This window comes from Ammospiza nelsoni, chromosome 5 (genome assembly GCF_027579445.1).
Source record: "Ammospiza nelsoni isolate bAmmNel1 chromosome 5, bAmmNel1.pri, whole genome shotgun sequence".
NCBI lineage: Eukaryota > Metazoa > Chordata > Aves > Passeriformes > Passerellidae > Ammospiza > Ammospiza nelsoni.
In genome coordinates, this window is record NC_080637.1 from 32139456 (window position 1) to 32152250 (window position 12795).

The following is a 12795-nucleotide window of genomic DNA, read 5'->3' on the forward strand; positions in this document are numbered from 1 at the left end:
GAGCCTTGTGGAAGAAATGAGATATTAACAGATAACATATCAGAGGCAGAAATGTCCCAGGGTTTTTCACTTCCTTTTTCACAAAAAGGTTAATAGTGATCAGCTGATTCATAAGATTGCTGTTAACAACAAAGGGATGTGAACATAGGCCAGAATAGAATAAAAATAAATCAAAGAATATTTAGGTATTCAGGAAAGTTATATATATTCAAGTCACAAGGCTTGAGAAAATTTATTGTAGAGCAAATCCATCTTTGAATTGTTAGTGATTATCTTCTAGACTTCATGGCAAATAGATGAAATCTGAAAGGGATGGAGAAGGATAAATATTGATCTTAACTTTAGGAAAAAGAAAAATAAACACCTGGGGAATTAGAGATCAGTAAACATAACTTTATCTTTGCAGAATAATGCTGAAGTAAATGATTAAATAATCAATTTATAAGCTCCTAAAAGCAACGAAGTAGCTTTAAGCATCCACTATCCATTTCTTGAAATGGAACCTTTTCAATGACCAACCTGTTTGTCTTTACCTGGCTGTCTCTCCCTCAGAAAACAGAGTAGAAGCCCAGGCCAAACTGTGATGAAACTGGGAAATATCTTTGGCCCAGTCACTCTCAGGAGAAAATGGTGCGTCTGGTATTTTGGTTCTGGCTGAACACAGCCGCCTTGCAGGTAAAAGAGCCAGTTTTAACATAATTATCACGAGGTTGCATCACACTGTAGGATCACATTTGGTGGGAAGAAGGTAAGGCTGCACTACACATAATTCTAGTCAGTGTTTTCATGAACAATATCAATAACAGAAAAGCTCCTCATATTTGTAGATAATAGAGCTGAGGGGAGCTGCAAGCACTTTGGAGTGTAGGCTTACAATTCAAAATAATTTTGATAAATTGTTGAAATGGGCTCAGATCAGTACAACAAAATTCAATAGCAGCACCTGTGAAGTACTCCAGGAAACTCATGGGCAGACATGGAAGAAGGCAAACAAGTTTCTAGATGGCTACACTGCAAAAAAGGGTCTGAGATATATAAAGGCTGTAAAACTGGAAACAAGTCAACAGTGTGCTGTCCTTGCTAAGAAGGGTTATATTATTAAGAGTTTAGCATATAAGAAATAGAAAGCAACCATCCTGCTGTCCAAGGCACTAAAGTGGCAGGAACTGGAGTCCAGTTTTCAGTAGGAAACTTTCAGGAAGATATAAGTAAATAAAAGAACAGGATATTTTTAGGTTGAAAAAATCAAAAGGAAACTCAAGATCCAATCTGTCATTGCTGCACCCTGGCCTGTCACAATCTTCATGCCTCAGCTGACTCGTCCTGCGTAGGTCTTTTCCTTGACAGTTGGTTAAAAAAAAAATCAAGACTTCTTTCATATTATCAGCAAAATAATAGCTGGGGAAATTAAAACTGAAACAGCCTACTTCTCCACCTAAATCCTGATTTCTTACAGCGATTCTTAATAATTCTGTGGTTGTAGTATGTAAATTAATCTGCCTTTGAAAAAGCACAACTAGACATTACTGACTAGATTTAGTTCAGTGCATGACTTGTTCACTGATACATTTATGAGTATAAATCAATCTGCCACTTTTAGGACCAGATACTTGATAATATGCATAATCCTTAAAATATGCAAGATAGAGATAAAAAATATGCAAGATGCAGATAAAAAATATGCAAGATACAGATAAAAATTTCCTGTCTGTTATCAGGAATCTATTCTAAATCATCTCTAAAATCATATCAGTTTAAATCATACTTCTCAGCTGATTTCTGCTTTTATAGTGCTACCTCGCTCCCAGAGTACCATAAACAAGGGATGCATTCTCACAGAAGAAACTTAGCTCATCTGTGGCACTTGAGTAGAGTGAAGTTTCTTACAAGACTTCAGGTAGATGGCAATAACAGTTAGATTTTATCAGCTGGCTCAGTAAGTAGAGAATTTCAGCTGGAAGATTATACACCCTTGTTTACATTGTCAGATGAAGCTGGAGGAATAGTATCCATCACATATGCATATGTATCCATCATATATGGATATATACATCCTGTATGCCACACATTACATGAAGTACTGAACCTTTATTTGAGTGCAGAGAATGGCAAAAGAATGTCAATTTCTTTTTCAGGTAAGAGTCAAATAAACGTTGGAAATTTTTCAGCCCACACCCCATCAGATAGAGACAACCTGCAAAGCTGACTGTTCAGTCACATAAAAGGGTGCATTTTCAGAGACTTTAGGGTAAGCTTGCACTTCCTCCTCCATTTCAGTTTTCCATTGCTGGAGACAGCATTTCCACATTTCATAGCATATTTCCATTGCAGACAAGTTTTATTTCTACTTTTTAAATTTTTTTATTATATTCTCTCCTAACATCTGACTAGGACAGAGCATGACCCACTAAAAATCATGAATAAGTACTAGAATGTTTTTTAGGAGTTTTAGCAGTAAATTTGTCTTTTCTACTATTTTTTTTTACTTTGGGCTGCAATCTGACATGACAGCACAAGGTCTAATTACTTGCTAAGGATTCACAGATAGATGGATAGATAAATATAGAGAGAAAAGCAGTAAGGTAATTGCTTTTAATGGAGGGGGCGGGAGTGGTGGCAGAGATTACAAATGCTCCTAAATCAGACTATTTCTTTCCTTATATCAGGGCTTGATCTATTTACAGAAATAGCCCTGATATTTCTATAGGAAATATTTCTATAAGAATATCTATAATATTTCTATAAGAAATATCAGATCTCAGAGAAAGATCTTTGAGAAATGCACAATTATCAGCTCCCAAGTTAAGCCCAGAGTAAAAGGCAGTATGTCAGGAGAAATCAGGCCAGATTCAGCAGATGAAGGGCTGTGAGGATGCTGCATGAGCAAGTCCAGGTTCAGCCAGTAGCAAGACTGAGTGTGAGTCCTTAGCAGGCATTAACAGAGCACAGGTCTGAGTCGTACATTTTGTGAGATGTATGCAACATACCCAGCACTCACACAAACACATGCAGCACAACAGCCTCGTCCTGCTCCCACCTCTGACTGAGCAGAATGGAATACCAATAGTCAAAGAGTTCATATACCTCTCTATGTCAGACAGAAGGGGGGAGAGAGAGAGACAGGGAGAGATAGTCATGGCTCCCATGGTCCCCTGCAGCCAACCCTGCTGTGCTTTGACCCTCTGTGTTCCTTTCAGCTGCGTAGAGCATCTTTAACTGCACAGCTTAGCGAGAACAAGGCAGTCAGTGACTGTATATTGCATTCAGAGATGGGAAGGAGGTAGTTAATTGGGAGGAGAGAAGCCCATTCAGGATTGTAAGAAGGGAAATCTACAGAAAACAGGCAAATCCTGAAATTGTGGGAGAGGGTTCTTCAATAACACTATAAGACAACAAATGGATATGTAGGGACTTGTTTGGATTCTGAAAAGTGTATCACACTGAGAACAGTTATAGAATCATAGAAAAGAAAGTTTAGGGTTGAAAAGGACATAAAAGTCACCTAATTCCAACTCGACTGCCATATGCAGAGATATGTTCCAGCAGTAGACCAGATTATTCTAAGCCCATTCTAACAAGGTCTTGAACACTTCCAGGGATGGAACATCCACAGACTCTCTGGAAAATCTGTTCCTGTGTCTCACCACCCTCATAGTAAAAATGTTCATCCTCATATCTAAAAAACATCTAAGAAAACATTGACAAAACACACAGTGGGCAGAAGCTCAAACTGGTGCTTGTGTCACTTATTTATCACATATTTGATTTGGATTGCCAAAACATCTTTAAGTAAAATAAAATTTTTCAACCTTGCAAAGAAACCAAAAGGTTGTGATATTGGTGCAACAGGGGAGATGTCCTACACTTCATAGCAAAGAAAGCCTGCCAGATGTTTGCCAATATGTGCATGCTTCATGCCATGGCCCTTCACAGAATTCTGTATATAATAGAAGAGAAAGAATGCACAAGAGGAAGCCATACAAAAGGAAGGAGTAATAGAAATGGACATTTTGAGCAACAGAATAGGGAAAATATGTCAAGTCCATTTTGTCAGACACTTTCCCAATACTAATCTTCCCTGCACTGATACCCCTTTTTTTTCTAATTAGATTCCTTATGAAAACACCACTGAAAGATTTATTTAAACAATTGTGCCGTCTCCATCCTTGGAGATTTTTTAAATTAATCTGGATGAAGCCCTGAATAACCTGGTCTGATCTGAGACACAGCCTTGCTTTGCGTCAGAGGTTGCACTAGAAACCTCTGGAAGTTTCTTTCAGCCTGAATTTTCCTGTGATTCCGGGATCCTAAGAAACTTTGTACATCAAAAAGTTCATTTGCATATCTGAAAGCAGTCAAGGCAGTGGGCATGTTCTGATGAGTTTGTAAACATGTCATATCTGCAGATGTCTCTTTCTGCAGGCTATCAGTTTCAACTGCATATAAATACATGGCATAGAAGTTTGGCGTGGTTTTACCTCAAAAACTTTTGAGTTGAAACCAAACATTCCATTGAGCTTGAACCCAAATCATCTTAGAATGTCATTTTGTGACATCTGTCAGTATAAATATCATCAAACTATGACACAAGAAGAGGGTGATTTTCAGGGAGGAGTCATCCACTCAGAGGAGCTGTCAGCCTCTTTAGCCTGCAGGGATGCGACAACAGATCTTGGAATTGTACCAGTAGCTCCTTTCTTGACAATTGTCTCTAAGCAGGCTCTTGATGTGCTTGGTTTTTATAGGTTGCCATAACAGAGTTGCTGCAGGATGATGTTCACATTATTCTTTTTTAAATTCATTGTGACTTTCCGAGATGGATTTTTCTGTCAGCAAAACCCACTTTCCCCTTTGCTAGCTGCATGAAGGATATAATTGATAACTGATGAGAATTATGCCTCTACCAAGGAGTTTACATTGGCAGAAAGATGTGAAGGTGGAACTATCACCCCTCTTGGTGCCCTGTTTCATTTAATGGATAGAAAGGAAATTTCACAATTATGGTTCTGAAACAGTGCATAGTGTCAGCTGATAAATATCAACTGGAGATGTGCTTGAAAGCACAGAACCAACCCAACAATAGAACACAAAAATTAAGTTTTAAAGATCTCATTTCATCTGAATAAAGCTCAAATGTAGTTTAAGCTCTCTTCCTCCTATCCCTGTTTATTTTGGTTAACTGCCTGTGAGCAGTTCATATTTTCATTCCAAGTTCCTTCACCTCTACCCTAAAGTTTTCTGTAAATACTGAAGAGAATGCAAAAGATACCAAATAATTCAAGAATTGGGAGAAATCAAAAATCAAAACAATTACTGAAAAAAAAGTCACTTTCATAAATTGAGTGTTAAAGGTGTTGATGTGAACAACAAGAAAGCTTAACTATGAACAGCATTTTGATTTCCATTCAGGCGAGTAACTGGTGCCCTTTAGAAGCAGTCATTCATAACACTGGAGGAAATTCTCACTATGCTGAGCATGCAGCAACTGGTGGGATGTTCAAATGTCATGCTTGCTCTGTGAGGGCAGGAAACTATTGAAGAGTAAACATGTTCAAAGGAAAATAGTGCTAAGCAGGGTTTTATGGGTGTGGGAGATTTGTCCTGAGAGCAAGGTTGTTCTTTCCATTTAAGTTATGCCTATGGCAATTAAGAGCTATGAAACATTTTTTTACTGTATGGCAGACATGTGTGAACCAAGAAAAGCTAAAAATACTACCTTACTTAAAAAGTCATATAAAAATTTGCATAAAATCTTCCATGCAATCTTAGTTGCCATCTCAGCAAGACGGTTAAAGTGGTAAAGAATTTTCTTGTTACGGTACAAAACATTATTATGGTATAAACACTCATGTTTTTCTTCCAATGTTTCTTATTTCTCTTCCTCTAAGCATATTATATATTTATACACATCTTCTATTACTACAGTTTGGTTTTCAAAAACAAATACAGAATAGAGATCTAAAATATTAGAACACACACACACTGAACACTAAATACAGGTGGATGTTGTTCATGGGTCTATTTTCTGCACTGTTTTCTGGACTTTTTTTTTCTTTTGGCTCAGATGTGCTACTAATTGTTAATACCTTTTACTAGTATTTCCATTTCTAACATATATTAGATTACATTGGCTAATTCCCTCTTGCAGACTGAGGAGATTATTGTAGGGGCAAATGAACCCACTTTGAGCCTCATTTCTTACGGTCCCATGAAGGATGAGATTAACCATCACCATGTGGTGATGTAACCATAAAATGTCCAGTTTTTTTACTGAGCATTTTAAGCAATTCTGACTTCATGCTTTTATTTATACAGCTGATGATTAACAGATCTGGAATCTAAGAAGGTCTCCCAATTCACTAAGGAGCCAAGTGAAATTAAGTGCTTGAAAAATAGTATGCACAGATTATGCTGCATACTCCTGTCCTATAATAAAGGGTCATCTTGAAAGTGAGGATTGAATACCTTGTGATCACTCTACCCTTATCCTTTTTTATAAAGCTGCCTACACAACAGGTTCAATGATGATGACTTTGAAATACAAACATTCATCCAAATAGAAATGAGCAAAAGACTGAACAGATTTGTAAGGTCCACTGGGGGAAAAAATCCCCATGAAATGGAAACCACTTCCTGATTCAGCACCAAACTAAAAGGAATTAGTCTAATTTGTATTGGTTACTAGCTCTATGGTAGGACTTTCTCTGGCCCAGGAAAGGCTAATTGGAACTACATCCAGTGCACAGACAGTGAGAAAAATGCTTCTATTGCTTCCTCATAAATTTGTCTAAAAAACCATAGCACTGAGTACCTGCATCCAAATATCCCTCCTGATTCTCACCAGAGTCGTGTGCAGGAATGCCTCCAGAGCCATCTCAGATTTGCCAGCAATTCATAGAACTGTACGAAGAATAGCTCCATGATGCACGGTGGGGAAGGACTCCTGTTAGTGTGACAGGGATTTTGTGTTGGCTAGCCACACCCATCAGTTCTGTGTTTCTGTGGTCGAAAGCAGGATCCAAAGCAGGAAGACCTTTCTGGAAGCTCCAGTGTTAATCATATCCAAACACCTTTCAGAGGATCTGCACCTGTTCTTAGGCACCAAAGAAGCACCTGCATCACCAAGGATAGCATTTTTTCTTGTGGAGGGAACATAATTCATTGTACCCCACAGCACATTCACAGCCCCTACAGTGAATCCTAGAAGCAGTACAGACCCAGCATGAATGCAGGCAAGAAAACTCTGGCACTCCTCCCAACGCTGATATCTTTGGCACATATGGTGCAATCATTGATTGCAAATGCATATATTTTAATGGAAATAACTTAAAACCTGTAGTATTGATATCAGGTTTTTAAAGAATTGTGGGTTTAATTTTTTTTTATTGCTGTGGTAAAAGGACTGTTAATCTGCACTTAGTATATTGTATCTGATAAATTTTATGGGTTTGACTCTATAAGGGTTGATTTCTTGGTCAAAGTATTAATTTAAGTGCAAGCATCTATGCCTTCTACTTTAGAGACATAGAGTGCTATTTAATTGGCTTGTGTATATTGCTTGCTGATTTTTGATAGTTTAATAAAACCCTTTGGCATTGCTGTAGTTTCTCATATCCTTACAATTAAGCAGAAAACAAGTCCTTAATAAAAATGCAGAACTTTATTAGACTTAGATTTATATACAATAAAAAAATTCCAGAGCAGTGCAGTCCAACTTGTGATTGCCAACAAGGTAGGAAAATCCTTTTTTTAAATTATCAAACAATTCTTAATCTAAAAATAAATAAGAAAAAATAAAATAAAACGTTAATTAAAACTAAAGCACCAAACCACATTGTGTAAATAACATTGTAAAACATTCTACAGGCAAATTGAATGGCACTAATCTCTATTTTCTTCCCTACACCTACCTTTTCTGTTATGCATGGTAGAGCAGCAGCACAGCTGAACAAGTAGGGAGTATTTGTTCTGTTCTTCCCACAATTACTCCAGCTGTGCATCCCCTAAAATCTGTGAATGTAGCTAGTAAATCCCACATTTGGGTACTTGCTTCTTCCCTACCTGATGGATCGCCAATATCTTGTTCCGTGCTTCTCTCAGCTCTTATTTTGAAACTGTGAGGAGCCCAGAGCTACGGAAAATCCAATGCATCTGCATTTCATGGTGTCATGCAGAGAAATAGACCATAGCAGAATCTCAGTGTGAAGCAGAAATTAACAGCATTTTGTGGCACATTTCAGCTGCAGCAAACAGCATTGGTGCACATGATTTAATCCTGAGCAGCCGGAGGAGAGAAGGTGATTGTGTGGTCCGTGCTGCTCGTGGCCCTGTGCAAGCTAGGTGTTCTTAAGGTTCAGATAACAGTGCCAGTCTCTCACCTGTGTTGGTCTGCTTTGCATTGTGTGTACATCTACATCTTCAAAGTACACGCCCAGCCTTGCTACAGCCTGCACCTGAGATTGAGACCATCAGGGGCCGTGTCTGGCAGAGTAGGAGCAGAAACCTTTTGTATTTTAAAGCCCACAGGATCCAGCTTTCCCTGTTCTTACTAGAGGCTCAGCTTCAACGTGCAAGTTCTTCTAGAGGCCGGTTTTTTATGTAGACACAAATGTGACACTGTATTAAGGAGAAACCTGGTACAGCTGGGAATACTTTAGCATGAACTTGCTTAACTATAAGAGAAGTTCCCAATCCGTGGAAAAGCTATTATGTACTGGCTTGTCTGTGTGGTGAGAAATGTTCTTCACTGACAGCAAGGCTGGTCACCTGTCCCTGTAGTGACTGGCTCATAATAAGGAACATGCATTCTGCTGAGATTCAACCCCAGCGCCATGCAGCTGCTCACTTACCTCCCCTGTGAATTGGGATGAGAGTCAAAAAAAAAGGTGGGTTAAGATAAGAACAGTGTAATATTTGAAACAAATAGAGATTATGGTAATGATAATAATGATAATACTTTCAATAATAAAATTTTTTTAAAAAGAGAGAGGAAAATGAAACCCAAGAGAAATCAGTGGCCCAAAATACAATTGCTCACCACCCACGTGCCAATGCTCATCCTGGTGATCACCCCTCCCAACCAAATCCCTCCAGTTTGTATAGTGGGCTTGATGTTCTGTGGTATGGAATAAACCCTTTGGCTACTTAAGATCAGCTGTCCTGGCCACACTCCCTCCCAGCTCTGCACTGGCAGAGCATGGAGCATTGAAAATTCCTTGACTTACAAACCACTTATACACAAGCAAAATAGCAGTGCATTTTCCACTTTATTCTTATACTAAATACAAAACACAGCACTGTACCAGCTACTAAGAAGAAAATGAACTCTATCCCAGGACAGATGTGAACAGATGTCCATCAAATTCTGCTGGTCTCCTTCCCCTCCTCACAGTAGAAAAAGGAGCAGAGTTTAGACTTGTTAGAACTGCAAAGCATTCGTGAGTCAGTAGTAGAAGGATTTATTGAAACAAAAATATTATTCCTCTGTTTAAAAAAAATTTAAAACCCAAAGCAAAACACAACAAAAATAATCAAAAGCAGAAGAGAACTCAGCATAGAGGCAGATCTCAGGCTGGATTTCAAAAAAAGTGGGCTTGTACATTACAGTATTGTTGACAGAAGTACAGCATCGCATGGCACTGCAACTCCCCCATCCTGTAGTCTGGACCACAAACCCCATTACACCTACTCCACTTCAAATCTCTGAAAAGTGAGGCAGCTCATGCTTCTGGGCAGATTATTGCTCCTGCTCACACCAGCTCATTGCAAGCTGGCTCAGACATCTCTTCAGTCTGCCATGAGGACGCCCCAAGTGCCGCAGATCAGCACACTCTGCACCATTACACTCCCCAGAGCAGACACTTAGGCATTCACACAGCATTTTTTGTTGTAACTTTGAGTGAAGCATGTTGAAATTCTAGGCAAGCACCATTCTACAAGCGCCGATATTTCAGCCAAACCCATTTGTGCACTTACTGGTTGATCCACAGCCCACTAGAGACAATGGGAAGACTGCCATTAACGTCACATCAGGCTCATAAAAGATGAGGCAGATAACTTCCATTAATGTTAATGAGAGTCATGTATATAAATCACCTAACCACTGACGGAAAAAGAAACCATCTTCTGTTCTGCTTTTCACACAGCTCCCACAGTCTGTGATGCTCATCCTCCACCAATAGCTTTGTAAAGACAAAAGGTTCCTCAACAGCCACATCTTTCTGATGATTTTGCTTTCTGTCAACAGGAGTCAAGCTTCATGTAGACAGAATACATCTAATCATAAAGTCATGAAACAATTACATTTTAACATTGTAATGGACAGATTTTTATTATTACTACTATTTTTTCTAGTTACTTCTATTCGTATAAATATGTATGTAAAAAATTTTAAACAAAAATTTTTTCCTTTTAAAATAGGAGGTAATAATATGAAATGGTATTTATCTCATTAATATTTAAATTAAAGAGTTTTAATAGCAATCCAGAAACTGTGTTTTTCATATGCATTTCAACAGTGGATGGTTGAGATACCAGCATCAGCTATTAGGATTCTACAAAGAATTGCAATTGAATTTTTAGTTTCCAAGACTAGACTGTAGCTGCTTTGCTCCACCAGGTTTAGTTTTTCTTTGGCTGCTTATTTTAACTCCTTAATGTGGCACATTAATTATAGCCTCTCAATGGTTCCATTCCTTCAGGTCCTCATGTCTAGAAATGCTGCCACTCAAATAGCAAAGTGCAAGCTTTCCATCATTCTAATGGTTAAATAATGGCAAGGCTATGCAATTGAAGCAGCATGAAAGGTCACCTTGACAATATTCTGACTGGTTAAAAGTAGCTTAAGGCATCACATTTCTTTATTGTGAATGAGTTGACTGAGTTTATTACTGTTCGTGATATTTGAACCATTTATAATTTTGAAATAAAGCAAGAAATACCATTTTGTAATTGCTTCAAATTATCAGATACATCAAATTCAAAGACTATTTATAAAGCATTTATTACTATATTGATCAACAAAAAAGTGAGGAGATGCAGGAGTATGAACCAATGACACAATTTTTAGAACAGCTCACATAGACAGTCAGTAAGAAATGCAAACCTCAGCAGAAGTCCATAAGAAGATTTAGTCATCAGCAAAGTTCCCAGAAAGCTCTACTTTCAGGATGCAAGATGCACAGGCATGGAACAGAGACCTCACACTGGGGTTTTGAGAAAAAAAGTTTTGTGCCAAATGACATTCATAAACAGCATTTGGTATGTATTTAATGGAAGGAATAAGACCAGGACTGAATTTCATATTTCTCTGTTGGAGGTGGGACCAGAACCATAATTCCCACCATTATATAAAAATGTGATATCTGGTGAAACAGTAAAAGAAACCTAAATTTTCTGTTATCTTTATTTTATTCTTACCCAAGCCCTTGGAGTTTCACATGCCCTTTAATGTAGATCTTCAAATTAACTGCAGCTTAGTTTTTGGAACAATTTAACTAGAAAGTTAAGATTAGATTTAACTGGAGAAAAACTTCACTAAAGACAGTGGAGTTAACCCAGGCATAAACAGCCTTGAACTTGTTTTTGTGCTTCCTTTCAGAACTGCTAATTGCAGAAATCGATTGGTTTAAGGTCCTTATGTTACATGCTTTAACAAAAGGTGAGGTAAGATCCAAGCTATATGGACTTGAGCAATAAAAACATCATTAACTGAAGTACAGTGAGCACTTCTGCTGCCAGTCTTCTGGTATGTCTGTATTTCCTTCCAAGGACATAAAAATGTGGAACATACTTGCTATTTACCTTAGCCATTAGGAGCATTAGGTAAAGCCCAGGATTTAAAATGTGCTGGATACTTGATCACATACTTCAATGCTGAAGGATTCATCTTTCAAGTTGCTATTAATCTTTTATACTGATATTACTACTGCCCCAATTTCTTATAATCAAATTTGAATCAAAGCAGAGGGCTGGATATTCTGAATGATGGAACACAATCTTACACAGAGGAGCTATAACTTTCTTCACTAATCAAGGTCTATTTGCCTGAAATTAATTAAATCAGTACGTCTTCAAGGCTCTTTCACTACTTCATCATCCAGTTTCTCATGCACATACTGAGAGAATGGAAAAACCACAAAATGCTGATGAAAGACTTTACCACCACCCAATGACCATTTTTCTGCAGTGATTAAAAAAGTCAGTAATAGATGACACCATTTTAAAAGGTGCCACCAGCAGCTGACAGAGAGACTAATACATACATAGCACAAATTAATTTATCATAATATGATAAATATATATGAAATTGCAAAATATATCTTTTAAGTGTGATGTTCAGACTGGTGCAAACTAAAAATTTTACATTTTCACCTAATAACAAACATTTTTCCTGCAGCTGTAAGTAAATAATCCACACATAGAGAACAATCAAGGTTGTCAGTATTAAGACAAAGCGTTTGTGGTAATGCACATTTTGCTTCCTGCTGAGGCTTGTCAGAGTAACTATTTTGCTCTGAAGGGTTCAGAGCACTTGCCAACAGTGTACTGTGTGACTCTGGTTTAGAAGAACAGTATAATTACACAGTCCATTTCCAGCAGCAAAGGAGGAGGTGTGGATCTGAACTTCTGTCTCTCATAACATGACAAATCTTGGCTTCAGGAAGGCATATTGGCCAGCAAATACACACACAACTCTACTGCAGATACTATTTAAAGAGCTATGTTCTGTCTTCTTTTAAAGAGGCAGTGACCTAAATGGACATCCTGTGGTCATATCAAACATTTTTAAGGTCT